The sequence below is a fragment of the Phyllobates terribilis genome, unplaced genomic scaffold (genome assembly GCF_046119375.1).
Source record: "Phyllobates terribilis strain yellow unplaced genomic scaffold, ASM4611937v1 Scaffold_34__1_contigs__length_13252353, whole genome shotgun sequence".
Taxonomy (NCBI): Eukaryota; Metazoa; Chordata; class Amphibia; order Anura; family Dendrobatidae; genus Phyllobates; species Phyllobates terribilis.
Window position 1 is genome coordinate 3,338,110 of NW_027362794.1, and position 15,059 is coordinate 3,353,168.

Below are 15,059 nucleotides of genomic sequence, written 5' to 3' on the forward strand. Positions count from 1 at the left end.
CTGTGCTAAAAGAGGTGGAGTTATGCAGATCTAAAACGCGTGGATTGCAGCAGCAGCAAGCCGAAAAGTGCAGGCATGTGAGGGATCTAGAGGTTGACAGCATGTCTTCTTAACGGGAGTCCAGGTGGCCATCTCCACAAATGGACTTTTCAGAATCCTTGGGTGGCACCGTAGTCGGAAACCAATTCTGGTTATCGCTTCTCGGCCTTTTGGCTAAGATCAAGTGTAGTATCTGTTCTTATCAGTTTAATATCTGATACGTCCCCTATCTGGGGACCATATATTAAATGGATTTTTAGAACAGGGAGATGGAAAAAGAGCTTGCTCTGTCCACTCCACGCATTGACCTGGTATTGCAGTATCTCCAGGACCGGTGCACCCCTTCTTTAATGCAGTTTCTAAAATCAGAAAGAATTGAATTCAATGCTTTTTGTTCATTTGGCTTGTTTGTCGGATTTTGGGATGGACTCTTTGGCTTTGCTTTTCTTCTCCTCATTGGATTTTTCATGTTAAAAGTTGCAGAAGCCAGATGACAAGCTCATTTTGGTTCAACTTCAGCAACTGTGCATTGCATTGCCATGTAATGTAATGCAATGCTATCTATCTAGCTCTCCCTCTATTCTTCCTTTTGGATAAACAGACATATTAGGCAAGCATTTTGGAGCTTTCACCTAAATAACTACAGGTGGTGAGATAAGCTGCACAATATAATTGACCTTTCAGTATATTGTTGCACACACACCATCTATTTAGCAAATGCCCTTGTTATCAACAGCAGCCTTTTAAACTCACCTGAGCTAACAGGTATGTGAGCTAGTTACTCTGCTGCGCTTAAAATTTCTTTTTTGGTTTGCTACAATGCCTTTTCTGAAACGTTGTCTCCCTCTGCTGGAACACTGACTTCTTTCATTTAATGCCTGCAGACTATAAAAGAGAAACCAACCCAAAAAGTTTGGTTGATTAGTCTGTGGCATTCTTTTAAACTGTTGCTTATGGCGGTCTCTGTGAGCTTCTCAGTGACATTCAGCCATCCAGGTATCCCGCCTGCAGTAGACGGAATGTGGCAATGGAACGCTGGCTGCGCGTGTCATAATAGGCTCTGAGCCTTTATATACCTGCGCACAGCAGCAGCCACCTTCAGTCTGCTGCTGGACAGCCAGCAGCAGCAGCAGCAGCAGGAGAGGTAATTAATCAGCAACCCTCCTGCTAAGGGTAGACAGCTGCTCGTTCCACCCCCCCCCCCGCCTTAATTGGTTCTCCTCCCTTCCAACGGTGTTGAGGCGGGTGGGAACAGCCGGGGGTTGAGGGTACTGTGCTAAAAGAGGTGGAGTTATGCAGATCTAAAACGCGTGGATTGCAGCAGCAGCAAGCCGAAAAGTGCAGGCATGTGAGGGATCTAGAGGTTGACAGCATGTCTTCTTAACGGGAGTCCAGGTGGCCATCTCCACAAATGGACTTTTCAGAATCCTTGGGTGGCACCGTAGTCGGAAACCAATTCTGGTTATCGCTTCTCGGCCTTTTGGCTAAGATCAAGTGTAGTATCTGTTCTTATTAGTTTAATATCTGATACGTCCCCTATCTGGGGACCATATATTAAATGGATTTTTAGAACAGGGAAATGGAAAAAGAGCTTGCTCTGTCCACTCCACGCATTGACCTGGTATTGCAGTATCTCCAGGACCGGTGCACCCCTTCTTTAATGCAGTTTCTAAAATCAGAAAGAATTGAATTCAATGCTTTTTGTTCATTTGGCTTGTTTGTCGGATTTTGGGATGGACTCTTTGGCTTTGCTTTTCTTCTCCTCATTGGATTTTTCATGTTAAAAGTTGCAGAAGCCAGATGACAAGCTCATTTTGGTTCAACTTCAGCAACTGTGCATTGCATTGCCATGTAATGTAATGCAATGCTATCTATCTAGCTCTCCCTCTATACTTCCTTTTGGATAAACAGACATATTAGGCAAGCATTTTGGAGCTTTCACCTAAATAACTACAGGTGGTGAGATAAGCTGCACAATATAATTGACCTTTCAGTATATTGTTGCACACACACCATCTATTTAGCAAATGCCCTTGTTATCAACAGCAGCCTTTTAAACTCACCTGAGCTAACAGGTATGTGAGCTGGTTACTCTGCTGCGCTTAAAATTTCTTTTTTGGTTTGCTACAATGCCTTTTCTGAAACGTTGTCTCCCTCTGCTGGAACACTGACTTCTTTAATTTAATGCCTGCAGGCTATAAAAGAGAAACCAACCCAAAAAGTTTGGTTGATTAGTCTGTGGCATTCTTTTAAACTGTTGCTTATGGCGGTCTCTGTGAGCTTCTCAGTGACATTCAGCCATCCAGGTATCCCGCCTGCAGTAGACGGAATGTGGCAATGGAACGCTGGTTGCGCGTGTCATAATAGGCTCTGAGCCTTTATATACCTGCGCACAGCAGCAGCCACCTTCAGTCTGCTGCTGGACAGCCAGCAGCAGCAGCAGCAGCAGGAGAGGTAATTAATCAGCAACCCTCCTGCTAAGGGTAGACAGCTGCTCGTTCCACGCCCCCCCCCCGCCTTAATTGGTTCTCCTCCCTTCCAACGGTGTTGAGGCGGGTGGGAACATCAGGGGGTTGAGGGTACTGTGCTAAAAGAGGTGGAGTTATGCAGATCTAAAACGCGTGGATTGCAGCAGCAGCAAGCCGAAAAGTGCAGGCATGTGAGGGATCTAGAGGTTGACAGCATGTCTTCTTAACGGGAGTCCAGGTGGCCATCTCCACAAATGGACTTTTCAGAATCCTTGGGTGGCACCGTAGTCGGAAACCAATTCTGGTTATCGCTTCTCGGCCTTTTGGCTAAGATCAAGTGTAGTATCTGTTCTTATCAGTTTAATATCTGATACGTCCCCTATCTGGGGACCATATATTAAATGGATTTTTAGAACAGGGAGATGGAAAAAGAGCTTGCTCTGTCCACTCCACGCATTGACCTGGTATTGCAGTATCTCCAGGACCGGTGCACCCCTTCTTTAATGCAGTTTCTAAAATCAGAAAGAATTGAATTCAATGCTTTTTGTTCATTTGGCTTGTTTGTCGGATTTTGGGATGGACTCTTTGGCTTTGCTTTTCTTCTCCTCATTGGATTTTTCATGTTAAAAGTTGCAGAAGCCAGATGACAAGCTCATTTTGGTTCAACTTCAGCAACTGTGCATTGCATTGCCATGTAATGTAATGCAATGCTATCTATCTAGCTCTCCCTCTATACTTCCTTTTGGATAAACAGACATATTAGGCAAGCATTTTGGAGCTTTCACCTAAATAACTACAGGTGGTGAGATAAGCTGCACAATATAATTGACCTTTCAGTATATTGTTGCACACACACCATCTATTTAGCAAATGCCCTTGTTATCAACAGCAGCCTTTTAAACTCACCTGAGCTAACAGGTATGTGAGCTGGTTACTCTGCTGCGCTTAAAATTTCTTTTTTGGTTTGCTACAATGCCTTTTCTGAAACGTTGTCTCCCTCTGCTGGAACACTGACTTCTTTCATTTAATGCCTGCAGACTATAAAAGAGAAACCAACCCAAAAAGTTTGGTTGATTAGTCTGTGGCATTCTGTTAAACTGTTGCTTATGGCGGTCTCTGTGAGCTTCTCAGTGACATTCAGCCATCCAGGTATCCCGCCTGCAGTAGACGGAATGTGGCAATGGAACGCTGGCTGCGCGTGTCATAATAGGCTCTGAGCCTTTATATACCTGCGCACAGCAGCAGCCACCTTCAGTCTGCTGCTGGACAGCCAGCAGCAGCAGCAGGAGAGGTAATTAATCAGCAACCCTCCTGCTAAGGGTAGACAGCTGCTCGTTCCACCCCCCCCCCGCCTTAATTGGTTCTCCTCCCTTCCAACGGTGTTGAGGCGGGTGGGAACAGCCGGGGGTTGAGGGTACTGTGCTAAAAGAGGTGGAGTTATGCAGATCTAAAACGCGTGGATTGCAGCAGCAGCAAGCCGAAAAGTGCAGGCATGTGAAGGATCTAGAGGTTGACAGCATGTCTTCTTAACAGGAGTCCAGGTGGCCATCTCCACAAATGGACTTTTCAGAATTCTTGGGTGGCACCGTAGTCGGAAACCAATTCTGGTTATCGCTTCTCGGCCTTTTGGCTAAGATCAAGTGTAGTATCTGTTCTTATCAGTTTAATATCTGATACGTCCCCTATCTGGGGACCATATATTAAATGGATTTTTAGAACAGGGAGATGGAAAAAGAGCTTGCTCTGTCCACTCCACGCAGTGACCTGGTATTGCAGTATCTCCAGGACCGGTGCACCCCTTCTTTAATGCAGTTTCTAAAATCAGAAAGAATTGAATTCAATGCTTTTTGTTCATTTGGCTTGTTTGTCGGATTTTGGGATGGACTCTTTGGCTTTGCTTTTCTTCTCCTCATTGGATTTTTCATGTTAAAAGTTGCAGAAGCCAGATGACAAGCTCATTTTGGTTCAACTTCAGCAACTGTGCATTGCATTGCCATGTAATGTAATGCAATGCTATCTATCTAGCTCTCCCTCTATACTTCCTTTTGGATAAACAGACATATTAGGCAAGCATTTTGGAGCTTTCACCTAAATAACTACAGGTGGTGAGATAAGCTGCACAATATAATTGACCTTTCAGTATATTGTTGCACACACACCATCTATTTAGCAAATGCCCTTGTTATCAACAGCAGCCTTTTAAACTCACCTGAGCTAACAGGTATGTGAGCTGGTTACTCTGCTGCGCTTAAAATTTCTTTTTTGGTTTGCTACAATGCCTTTTCTGAAACGTTGTCTCCCTCTGCTGGAACACTGACTTCTTTCATTTAATGCCTGCAGACTATAAAAGAGAAACCAACCCAAAAAGTTTGGTTGATTAGTCTGTGGCATTCTTTTAAACTGTTGCTTATGGCGGTCTCTGTGAGCTTCTCAGTGACATTCAGCCATCCAGGTATCCCGCCTGCAGTAGACGGAATGTGGCAATGGAACGCTGGCTGCGCGTGTCATAATAGGCTCTGAGCCTTTATATACCTGCGCACAGCAGCAGCCACCTTCAGTCTGCTGCTGGACAGCCAGCAGCAGCAGCAGCAGCAGGAGAGGTAATTAATCAGCAACCCTCCTGCTAAGGGTAGACAGCTGCTCGTTCCACCCCCCCCCCCGCCTTAATTGGTTCTCCTCCCTTCCAACGGTGTTGAGGCGGGTGGGAACAGCCGGGGGTTGAGGGTACTGTGCTAAAAGAGGTGGAGTTATGCAGATCTAAAACGCGTGGATTGCAGCAGCAGCAAGCCGAAAAGTGCAGGCATGTGAGGGATCTAGAGGTTGACAGCATGTCTTCTTAACGGGAGTCCAGGTGGCCATCTCCACAAATGGACTTTTCAGAATCCTTGGGTGGCACCGTAGTCGGAAACCAATTCTGGTTATCGCTTCTCGGCCTTTTGGCTAAGATCAAGTGTAGTATCTGTTCTTATCAGTTTAATATCTGATACGTCCCCTATCTGGGGACCATATATTAAATGGATTTTTAGAACAGGGAGATGGAAAAAGAGCTTGCTCTGTCCACTCCACGCATTGACCTGGTATTGCAGTATCTCCAGGACCGGTGCACCCATTCTTTAATGCAGTTTCTAAAATCAGAAAGAATTGAATTCAATGCTTTTTGTTCATTTGGCTTGTTTGTCGGATTTTGGGATGGACTCTTTGGCTTTGCTTTTCTTCTCCTCATTGGATTTTTCATGTTAAAAGTTGCAGAAGCCAGATGACAAGCTCATTTTGGTTCAACTTCAGCAACTGTGCATTGCATTGCCATGTAATGTAATGCAATGCTATCTATCTAGCTCTCCCTCTATACTTCCTTTTGGATAAACAGACATATTAGGCAAGCATTTTGGAGCTTTCACCTAAATAACTACAGGTGGTGAGATAAGCTGCACAATATAATTGACCTTTCAGTATATTGTTGCACACACACCATCTATTTAGCAAATGCCCTTGTTATCAACAGCAGCCTTTTAAACTCACCTGAGCTAACAGGTATGTGAGCTGGTTACTCTGCTGCGCTTAAAATTTCTTTTTTGGTTTGCTACAATGCCTTTTCTGAAACGTTGTCTCCCTCTGCTGGAACACTGACTTCTTTCATTTAATGCCTGCAGACTATAAAAGAGAAACCAACCCAAAAAGTTTGGTTGATTAGTCTGTGGCATTCTTTTAAACTGTTGCTTATGGCGGTCTCTGTGAGCTTCTCAGTGACATTCAGCCATCCAGGTATCCCGCCTGCAGTAGACGGAATGTGGCAATGGAACGCTGGCTGCGCGTGTCATAATAGGCTCTGAGCCTTTATATACCTGCGCACAGCAGCAGCCACCTTCAGTCTGCTGCTGGACAGCCAGCAGCAGCAGCAGCAGCAGGAGAGGTAATTAATCAGCAACCCTCCTGCTAAGGGTAGACAGCTGCTCGTTCCACCCCCCCCCCCGCCTTAATTGGTTCTCCTCCCTTCCAACGGTGTTGAGGCGGGTGGGAACAGCCGGGGGTTGAGGGTACTGTGCTAAAAGAGGTGGAGTTATGCAGATCTAAAACGCGTGGATTGCAGCAGCAGCAAGCCGAAAAGTGCAGGCATGTGAGGGATCTAGAGGTTGACAGCATGTCTTCTTAACGGGAGTCCAGGTGGCCATCTCCACAAATGGACTTTTCAGAATCCTTGGGTGGCACCGTAGTCGGAAACCAATTCTGGTTATCGCTTCTCGGCCTTTTGGCTAAGATCAAGTGTAGTATCTGTTCTTATCAGTTTAATATCTGATACGTCCCCTATCTGGGGACCATATATTAAATGGATTTTTAGAACAGGGAGATGGAAAAAGAGCTTGCTCTGTCCACTCCACGCATTGACCTGGTATTGCAGTATCTCCAGGACCGGTGCACCCCTTCTTTAATGCAGTTTCTAAAATCAGAAAGAATTGAATTCAATGCTTTTTGTTCATTTGGCTTGTTTGTCGGATTTTGGGATGGACTCTTTGGCTTTGCTTTTCTTCTCCTCATTGGATTTTTCATGTTAAAAGTTGCAGAAGCCAGATGACAAGCTCATTTTGGTTCAACTTCAGCAACTGTGCATTGCATTGCCATGTAATGTAATGCAATGCTATCTATCTAGCTCTCCCTCTATACTTCCTTTTGGATAAACAGACATATTAGGCAAGCATTTTGGAGCTTTCACCTAAATAACTACAGGTGGTGAGATAAGCTGCACAATATAATTGACCTTTCAGTATATTGTTGCACACACACCATCTATTTAGCAAATGCCCTTGTTATCAACAGCAGCCTTTTAAACTCACCTGAGCTAACAGGTATGTGAGCTGGTTACTCTGCTGCGCTTAAAATTTCTTTTTTGGTTTGCTACAATGCCTTTTCTGAAACGTTGTCTCCCTCTGCTGGAACACTGACTTCTTTCATTTAATGCCTGCAGACTATAAAAGAGAAACCAACCCAAAAAGTTTGGTTGATTAGTCTGTGGCATTCTTTTAAACTGTTGCTTATGGCGGTCTCTGTGAGCTTCTCAGTGACATTCAGCCATCCAGGTATCCCGCCTGCAGTAGACGGAATGTGGCAATGGAACGCTGGCTGCGCGTGTCATAATAGGCTCTGAGCCTTTATATACCTGCGCACAGCAGCAGCCACCTTCAGTCTGCTGCTGGACAGCCAGCAGCAGCAGCAGCAGCAGGAGAGGTAATTAATCAGCAACCCTCCTGCTAAGGGTAGACAGCTGCTCGTTCCACCCCCCCCCCCGCCTTAATTGGTTCTCCTCCCTTCCAACGGTGTTGAGGCGGGTGGGAACAGCCGGGGGTTGAGGGTACTGTGCTAAAAGAGGTGGAGTTATGCAGATCTAAAACGCGTGGATTGCAGCAGCAGCAAGCCGAAAAGTGCAGGCATGTGAGGGATCTAGAGGTTGACAGCATGTCTTCTTAACGGGAGTCCAGGTGGCCATCTCCACAAATGGACTTTTCAGAATCCTTGGGTGGCACCGTAGTCGGAAACCAATTCTGGTTATCGCTTCTCGGCCTTTTGGCTAAGATCAAGTGTAGTATCTGTTCTTATCAGTTTAATATCTGATACGTCCCCTATCTGGGGACCATATATTAAATGGATTTTTAGAACAGGGAGATGGAAAAAGAGCTTGCTCTGTCCACTCCACGCATTGACCTGGTATTGCAGTATCTCCAGGACCGGTGCACCCCTTCTTTAATGCAGTTTCTAAAATCAGAAAGAATTGAATTCAATGCTTTTTGTTCATTTGGCTTGTTTGTCGGATTTTGGGATGGACTCTTTGGCTTTGCTTTTCTTCTCCTCATTGGATTTTTCATGTTAAAAGTTGCAGAAGCCAGATGACAAGCTCATTTTGGTTCAACTTCAGCAACTGTGCATTGCATTGCCATGTAATGTAATGCAATGCTATCTATCTAGCTCTCCCTCTATACTTCCTTTTGGATAAACAGACATATTAGGCAAGCATTTTGGAGCTTTCACCTAAATAACTACAGGTGGTGAGATAAGCTGCACAATATAATTGACCTTTCAGTATATTGTTGCACACACACCATCTATTTAGCAAATGCCCTTGTTATCAACAGCAGCCTTTTAAACTCACCTGAGCTAACAGGTATGTGAGCTGGTTACTCTGCTGCGCTTAAAATTTATTTTTTGGTTTGCTACAATGCCTTTTCTGAAACGTTGTCTCCCTCTGCTGGAACACTGACTTCTTTCATTTAATGCCTGCAGACTATAAAAGAGAAACCAACCCAAAAAGTTTGGTTGATTAGTCTGTGGCATTCTTTTAAACTGTTGCTTATGGCGGTCTCTGTGAGCTTCTCAGTGACATTCAGCCATCCAGGTATCCCGCCTGCAGTAGACGGAATGTGGCAATGGAACGCTGGCTGCGCGTGTCATAATAGGCTCTGAGCCTTTATATACCTGCGCACAGCAGCAGCCACCTTCAGTCTGCTGCTGGACAGCCAGCAGCAGCAGCAGCAGCAGGAGAGGTAATTAATCAGCAACCCTCCTGCTAAGGGTAGACAGCTGCTCGTTCCACACCCCCCCCCCCGCCTTAATTGGTTCTCCTCCCTTCCAACGGTGTTGAGGCGGGTGGGAACAGCCGGGGGTTGAGGGTACTGTGCTAAAAGAGGTGGAGTTATGCAGATCTAAAACGCGTGGATTGCAGCAGCAGCAAGCCGGAAAGTGCAGGCATGTGAGGGATCTAGAGGTTGACAGCATGTCTTCTTAACGGGAGTCCAGGTGGCCATCTCCACAAATGGACTTTTCAGAATCCTTGGGTGGCACCGTAGTCGGAAACCAATTCTGGTTATCGCTTCTCGGCCTTTTGGCTAAGATCAAGTGTTTTATCTGTTCTTATCAGTTTAATATCTGATACGTCCCCTATCTGGGGACCATATATTAAATGGATTTTTAGAACAGGGAGATGGAAAAAGAGCTTGCTCTGTCCACTCCACGCATTGACCTGGTATTGCAGTATCTCCAGGACCGGTGCACCCCTTCTTTAATGCAGTTTCTAAAATCAGAAAGAATTGAATTCAATGCTTTTTGTTCATTTGGCTTGTTTGTCGGATTTTGGGATGGACTCTTTGGCTTTGCTTTTCTTCTCCTCATTGGATTTTTCATGTTAAAAGTTGCAGAAGCCAGATGACAAGCTCATTTTGGTTCAACTTCAGCAACTGTGCATTGCATTGCCATGTAATGTAATGCAATGCTATCTATCTAGCTCTCCCTCTATACTTCCTTTTGGATAAACAGACATATTAGGCAAGCATTTTGGAGCTTTCACCTAAATAACTACAGGTGGTGAGATAAGCTGCACAATATAATTGACCTTTCAGTATATTGTTGCACACACACCATCTATTTAGCAAATGCCCTTGTTATCAACAGCAGCCTTTTAAACTCACCTGAGCTAACAGGTATGTGAGCTGGTTACTCTGCTGCGCTTAAAATTTCTTTTTTGGTTTGCTACAATGCCTTTTCTGAAACGTTGTCTCCCTCTGCTGGAACACTGACTTCTTTCATTTAATGCCTGCAGACTATAAAAGAGAAACCAACCCAAAAAGTTTGGTTGATTAGTCTGTGGCATTCTTTTAAACTGTTGCTTATGGCGGTCTCTGTGAGCTTCTCAGTGACATTCAGCCATCCAGGTATCCCGCCTGCAGTAGACGGAATGTGGCAATGGAACGCTGGCTGCGCGTGTCATAATAGGCTCTGAGCCTTTATATACCTGCGCACAGCAGCAGCCACCTTCAGTCTGCTGCTGGACAGCCAGCAGCAGCAGCAGGAGAGGTAATTAATCAGCAACCCTCCTGCTAAGGGTAGACAGCTGCTCGTTCCACCCCCCCCCCCCCGCCTTAATTGGTTCTCCTCCCTTCCAACGGTGTTGAGGCGGGTGGGAACAGCCGGGGGTTGAGGGTACTGTGCTAAAAGAGGTGGAGTTATGCAGATCTAAAACGCGTGGATTGCAGCAGCAGCAAGCCGAAAAGTGCAGGCATGTGAGGGATCTAGAGGTTGACAGCTTGTCTTCTTAATGGGAGTCCAGGTGGCCATCTCCACAAATGGACTTTTCAGAATCCTTGGGTGGCACCGTAGTCGGAAACCAATTCTGGTTATCGCTTCTCGGCCTTTTGGCTAAGATCAAGTGTAGTATCTGTTCTTATCAGTTTAATATCTGATACGTCCCCTATCTGGGGACCATATATTAAATGGATTTTTAGAACAGGGAGATGGAAAAAGAGCTTGCTCTGTCCACTCCACGCATTGTCCTGGTATTGCAGTATCTCCAGGACCGGTGCACCCCTTCTTTAATGCAGTTTCTAAAATCAGAAAGAATTGAATTCAATGCTTTTTGTTCATTTGGCTTGTTTGTCGGATTTTGGGATGGACTCTTTGGCTTTGCTTTTCTTCTCCTCATTGGATTTTTCATGTTAAAAGTTGCAGAAGCCAGATGACAAGCTCATTTTGGTTCAACTTCAGCAACTGTGCATTGCATTGCCATGTAATGTAATGCAATGCTATCTATCTAGCTCTCCCTCTATACTTCCTTTTGGATAAACAGACATATTAGGCAAGCATTTTGGAGCTTTCACCTAAATAACTACAGGTGGTGAGATAAGCTGCACAATATAATTGACCTTTCAGTATATTGTTGCACACACACCATCTATTTAGCAAATGCCCTTGTTATCAACAGCAGCCTTTTAAACTCACCTGAGCTAACAGGTATGTGAGCTGGTTACTCTGCTGCGCTTAAAATTTCTTTTTTGGTTTGCTACAATGCCTTTTCTGAAACGTTGTCTCCCTCTGCTGGAACACTGACTTCTTTCATTTAATGCCTGCAGACTATAAAAGAGAAACCAACCCAAAAAGTTTGGTTGATTAGTCTGTGGCATTCTTTTAAACTGTTGCTTATGGCGGTCTCTGTGAGCTTCTCAGTGACATTCAGCCATCCAGGTATCCCGCCTGCAGTAGACGGAATGTGGCAATGGAACGCTGGCTGCGCGTGTCATAATAGGCTCTGAGCCTTTATATACCTGCGCACAGCAGCAGCCACCTTCAGTCTGCTGCTGGACAGCCAGCAGCAGCAGCAGCAGGAGAGGTAATTAATCAGCAACCCTCCTGCTAAGGGTAGACAGCTGCTCGTTCCACCCCCCCCGCCTTAATTGGTTCTCCTCCCTTCCAACGGTGTTGAGGCGGGTGGGAACAGCCGGGGGTTGAGGGTACTGTGCTAAAAGAGGTGGAGTTGTGCAGATCTAAAACGCGTGGATTGCAGCAGCAGCAAGCCGAAAAGTGCAGGCATGTGAGGGATCTAGAGGTTGACAGCATGTCTTCTTAACGGGAGTCCAGGTGGCCATCTCCACAAATGGACTTTTCAGAATCCTTGGGTGGCACCGTAGTCGGAAACCAATTCTGGTTATCGCTTCTCGGCCTTTTGGCTAAGATCAAGTGTAGTATCTGTTCTTATCAGTTTAATATCTGATACGTCCCCTATCTGGGGACCATATATTAAATGGATTTTTAGAACAGGGAGATGGAAAAAGAGCTTGCTCTGTCCACTCCACGCATTGACCTGGTATTGCAGTATCTCCAGGACCGGTGCACCCCTTCTTTAATGCAGTTTCTAAAATCAGAAAGAATTGAATTCAATGCTTTTTGTTCATTTGGCTTGTTTGTCGGATTTTGGGATGGACTCTTTGGCTTTGCTTTTCTTCTCCTCATTTGATTTTTCATGTTAAAAGTTGCAGAAGCCAGATGACAAGCTCATTTTGGTTCAACTTCAGCAACTGTGCATTGCATTGCCATGTAATGTAATGCAATGCTATCTATCTAGCTCTCCCTCTATACTTCCTTTTGGATAAACAGACATATTAGGCAAGCATTTTGGAGCTTTCACCTAAATAACTACAGGTGGTGAGATAAGCTGCACAATATAATTGACCTTTCAGTATATTGTTGCACACACACCATCTATTTAGCAAATGCCCTTGTTATCAACAGCAGCCTTTTAAACTCACCTGAGCTAACAGGTATGTGAGCTGGTTACTCTGCTGCGCTTAAAATTTCTTTTTTGGTTTGCTACAATGCCTTTTCTGAAACGTTGTCTCCCTCTGCTGGAACACTGACTTCTTTCATTTAACGCCTGCAGACTATAAAAGAGAAACCAACCCAAAAAGTTTGGTTGATTAGTCTGTGGCATTCTTTTAAACTGTTGCTTATGGCGGTCTCTGTGAGCTTCTCAGTGACATTCAGCCATCCAGGTATCCCGCCTGCAGTAGACGGAATGTGGCAATGGAACGCTGGCTGCGCGTGTCATAATAGGCTCTGAGCCTTTATATACCTGCGCACAGCAGCAGCCACCTTCAGTCTGCTGCTGGACAGCCAGCAGCAGCAGCAGCAGGAGAGGTAATTAATCAGCAACCCTCCTGCTAAGGGTAGACAGCTGCTCGTTCCACCCCCCCCCCCCGCCTTAATTGGTTCTCCTCCCTTCCAACGGTGTTGAGGCGGGTGGGAACAGCCGGGGGTTGAGGGTACTGTGCTAAAAGAGGTGGAGTTATGCAGATCTAAAACGCGTGGATTGCAGCAGCAGCAAGCCGAAAAGTGCAGGCATGTGAGGGATCTAGAGGTTGACAGCATGTCTTCTTAACGGGAGTCCAGGTGGCCATCTCCACAAATGGACTTTTCAGAATCCTTGGGTGGCACCGTAGTCGGAAACCAATTCTGGTTATCGCTTCTCGGCCTTTTGGCTAAGATCAAGTGTAGTATCTGTTCTTATCAGTTTAATATCTGATACGTCCCCTATCTGGGGACCATATATTAAATGGATTTTTAGAACAGGGAGATGGAAAAAGAGCTTGCTCTGTCCACTCCACGCATTGACCTGGTATTGCAGTATCTCCAGGACCGGTGCACCCCTTCTTTAATGCAGTTTCTAAAATCAGAAAGAATTGAATTCAATGCTTTTTGTTCATTTGGCTTGTTTGTCGGATTTTGGGATGGACTCTTTGGCTTTGCTTTTCTTCTCCTCATTGGATTTTTCATGTTAAAAGTTGCAGAAGCCAGATGACAAGCTCATTTTGGTTCAACTTCAGCAACTGTGCATTGCATTGCCATGTAATGTAATGCAATGCTATCTATCTAGCTCTCCCTCTATACTTCCTTTTGGATAAACAGACATATTAGGCAAGCATTTTGGAGCTTTCACCTAAATAACTACAGGTGGTGAGATAAGCTGCACAATATAATTGACCTTTCAGTATATTGTTGCACACACACCATCTATTTAGCAAATGCCCTTGTTATCAACAGCAGCCTTTTAAACTCACCTGAGCTAACAGGTATGTGAGCTGGTTACTCTGCTGCGCTTAAAATTTCTTTTTTGGTTTGCTACAATGCCTTTTCTGAAACGTTGTCTCCCTCTGCTGGAACACTGACTTCTTTCATTTAATGCCTGCAGACTATAAAAGAGAAACCAACCCAAAAAGTTTGGTTGATTAGTCTGTGGCATTCTTTTAAACTGTTGCTTATGGCGGTCTCTGTGAGCTTCTCAGTGACATTCAGCCATCCAGGTATCCCGCCTGCAGTAGACGGAATGTGGCAATGGAACGCTGGCTGCGCGTGTCATAATAGGCTCTGAGCCTTTATATACCTGCGCACAGCAGCAGCCACCTTCAGTCTGCTGCTGGACAGCCAGCAGCAGCAGCAGGAGAGGTAATTAATCAGCAACCCTCCTGCTAAGGGTAGACAGCTGCTCGTTCCACCCCCCCCCCCCCCGCCTTAATTGGTTCTCCTCCCTTCCAACGGTGTTGAGGCGGGTGGGAACAGCCGGGGGTTGAGGGTACTGTGCTAAAAGAGGTGGAGTTATGCAGATCTAAAACGCGTGGATTGCAGCAGCAGCAAGCCGAAAAGTGCAGGCATGTGAGGGATCTAGAGGTTGACAGCTTGTCTTCTTAATGGGAGTCCAGGTGGCCATCTCCACAAATGGACTTTTCAGAATCCTTGGGTGGCACCGTAGTCGGAAACCAATTCTGGTTATCGCTTCTCGGCCTTTTGGCTAAGATCAAGTGTAGTATCTGTTCTTATCAGTTTAATATCTGATACGTCCCCTATCTGGGGACCATATATTAAATGGATTTTTAGAACAGGGAGATGGAAAAAGAGCTTGCTCTGTCCACTCCACGCATTGTCCTGGTATTGCAGTATCTCCAGGACCGGTGCACCCCTTCTTTAATGCAGTTTCTAAAATCAGAAAGAATTGAATTCAATGCTTTTTGTTCATTTGGCTTGTTTGTCGGATTTTGGGATGGACTCTTTGGCTTTGCTTTTCTTCTCCTCATTGGATTTTTCATGTTAAAAGTTGCAGAAGCCAGATGACAAGCTCATTTTGGTTCAACTTCAGCAACTGTGCATTGCATTGCCATGTAATGTAATGCAATGCTATCTATCTAGCTCTCCCTCTATACTTCCTTTTGGATAAACAGACATATTAGGCAAGCATTTTGGAGCTTT

At 45.2% G+C, this 15,059-nt stretch overlaps 12 non-coding genes across 12 annotated transcripts; all 12 read left to right on the top strand.

Annotated features, from left to right (window-relative positions):
* Positions 1-193: 193 nt before the first annotated feature.
* On the top strand, positions 194-384 carry LOC141182425 (U2 spliceosomal RNA). The gene has a single exon (XR_012257793.1). It is a non-coding gene; the product is annotated as a U2 spliceosomal RNA (small nuclear RNA).
* Positions 385-1,503: 1,119 nt separating this feature from the next.
* Positions 1,504-1,694, top strand: LOC141181825 (U2 spliceosomal RNA). The gene has a single exon (XR_012257366.1). It is a non-coding gene; the product is annotated as a U2 spliceosomal RNA (small nuclear RNA).
* Positions 1,695-2,814: 1,120 nt separating this feature from the next.
* On the top strand, positions 2,815-3,005 carry LOC141182427 (U2 spliceosomal RNA). The gene has a single exon (XR_012257794.1). It is a non-coding gene; the product is annotated as a U2 spliceosomal RNA (small nuclear RNA).
* A 1,112-nt stretch (positions 3,006-4,117) lies between these two features.
* On the top strand, positions 4,118-4,308 carry LOC141181782 (U2 spliceosomal RNA). The gene has a single exon (XR_012257327.1). It is a non-coding gene; the product is annotated as a U2 spliceosomal RNA (small nuclear RNA).
* Positions 4,309-5,427: 1,119 nt separating this feature from the next.
* LOC141181443 (U2 spliceosomal RNA) lies at positions 5,428-5,618 on the top strand. Its single transcript, XR_012257019.1, has one exon. It is a non-coding gene; the product is annotated as a U2 spliceosomal RNA (small nuclear RNA).
* Positions 5,619-6,737: 1,119 nt separating this feature from the next.
* Positions 6,738-6,928, top strand: LOC141182428 (U2 spliceosomal RNA). Its single transcript, XR_012257795.1, has one exon. It is a non-coding gene; the product is annotated as a U2 spliceosomal RNA (small nuclear RNA).
* A 1,119-nt stretch (positions 6,929-8,047) lies between these two features.
* Positions 8,048-8,238, top strand: LOC141182429 (U2 spliceosomal RNA). The gene has a single exon (XR_012257796.1). It is a non-coding gene; the product is annotated as a U2 spliceosomal RNA (small nuclear RNA).
* A 1,121-nt stretch (positions 8,239-9,359) lies between these two features.
* LOC141181849 (U2 spliceosomal RNA) lies at positions 9,360-9,550 on the top strand. Its single transcript, XR_012257388.1, has one exon. It is a non-coding gene; the product is annotated as a U2 spliceosomal RNA (small nuclear RNA).
* A 1,115-nt stretch (positions 9,551-10,665) lies between these two features.
* Positions 10,666-10,856, top strand: LOC141181427 (U2 spliceosomal RNA). The gene has a single exon (XR_012257005.1). It is a non-coding gene; the product is annotated as a U2 spliceosomal RNA (small nuclear RNA).
* A 1,113-nt stretch (positions 10,857-11,969) lies between these two features.
* On the top strand, positions 11,970-12,160 carry LOC141182431 (U2 spliceosomal RNA). Its single transcript, XR_012257798.1, has one exon. It is a non-coding gene; the product is annotated as a U2 spliceosomal RNA (small nuclear RNA).
* A 1,117-nt stretch (positions 12,161-13,277) lies between these two features.
* On the top strand, positions 13,278-13,468 carry LOC141182432 (U2 spliceosomal RNA). Its single transcript, XR_012257799.1, has one exon. It is a non-coding gene; the product is annotated as a U2 spliceosomal RNA (small nuclear RNA).
* A 1,116-nt stretch (positions 13,469-14,584) lies between these two features.
* On the top strand, positions 14,585-14,775 carry LOC141181428 (U2 spliceosomal RNA). Its single transcript, XR_012257006.1, has one exon. It is a non-coding gene; the product is annotated as a U2 spliceosomal RNA (small nuclear RNA).
* Positions 14,776-15,059: the final 284 nt, after the last annotated feature.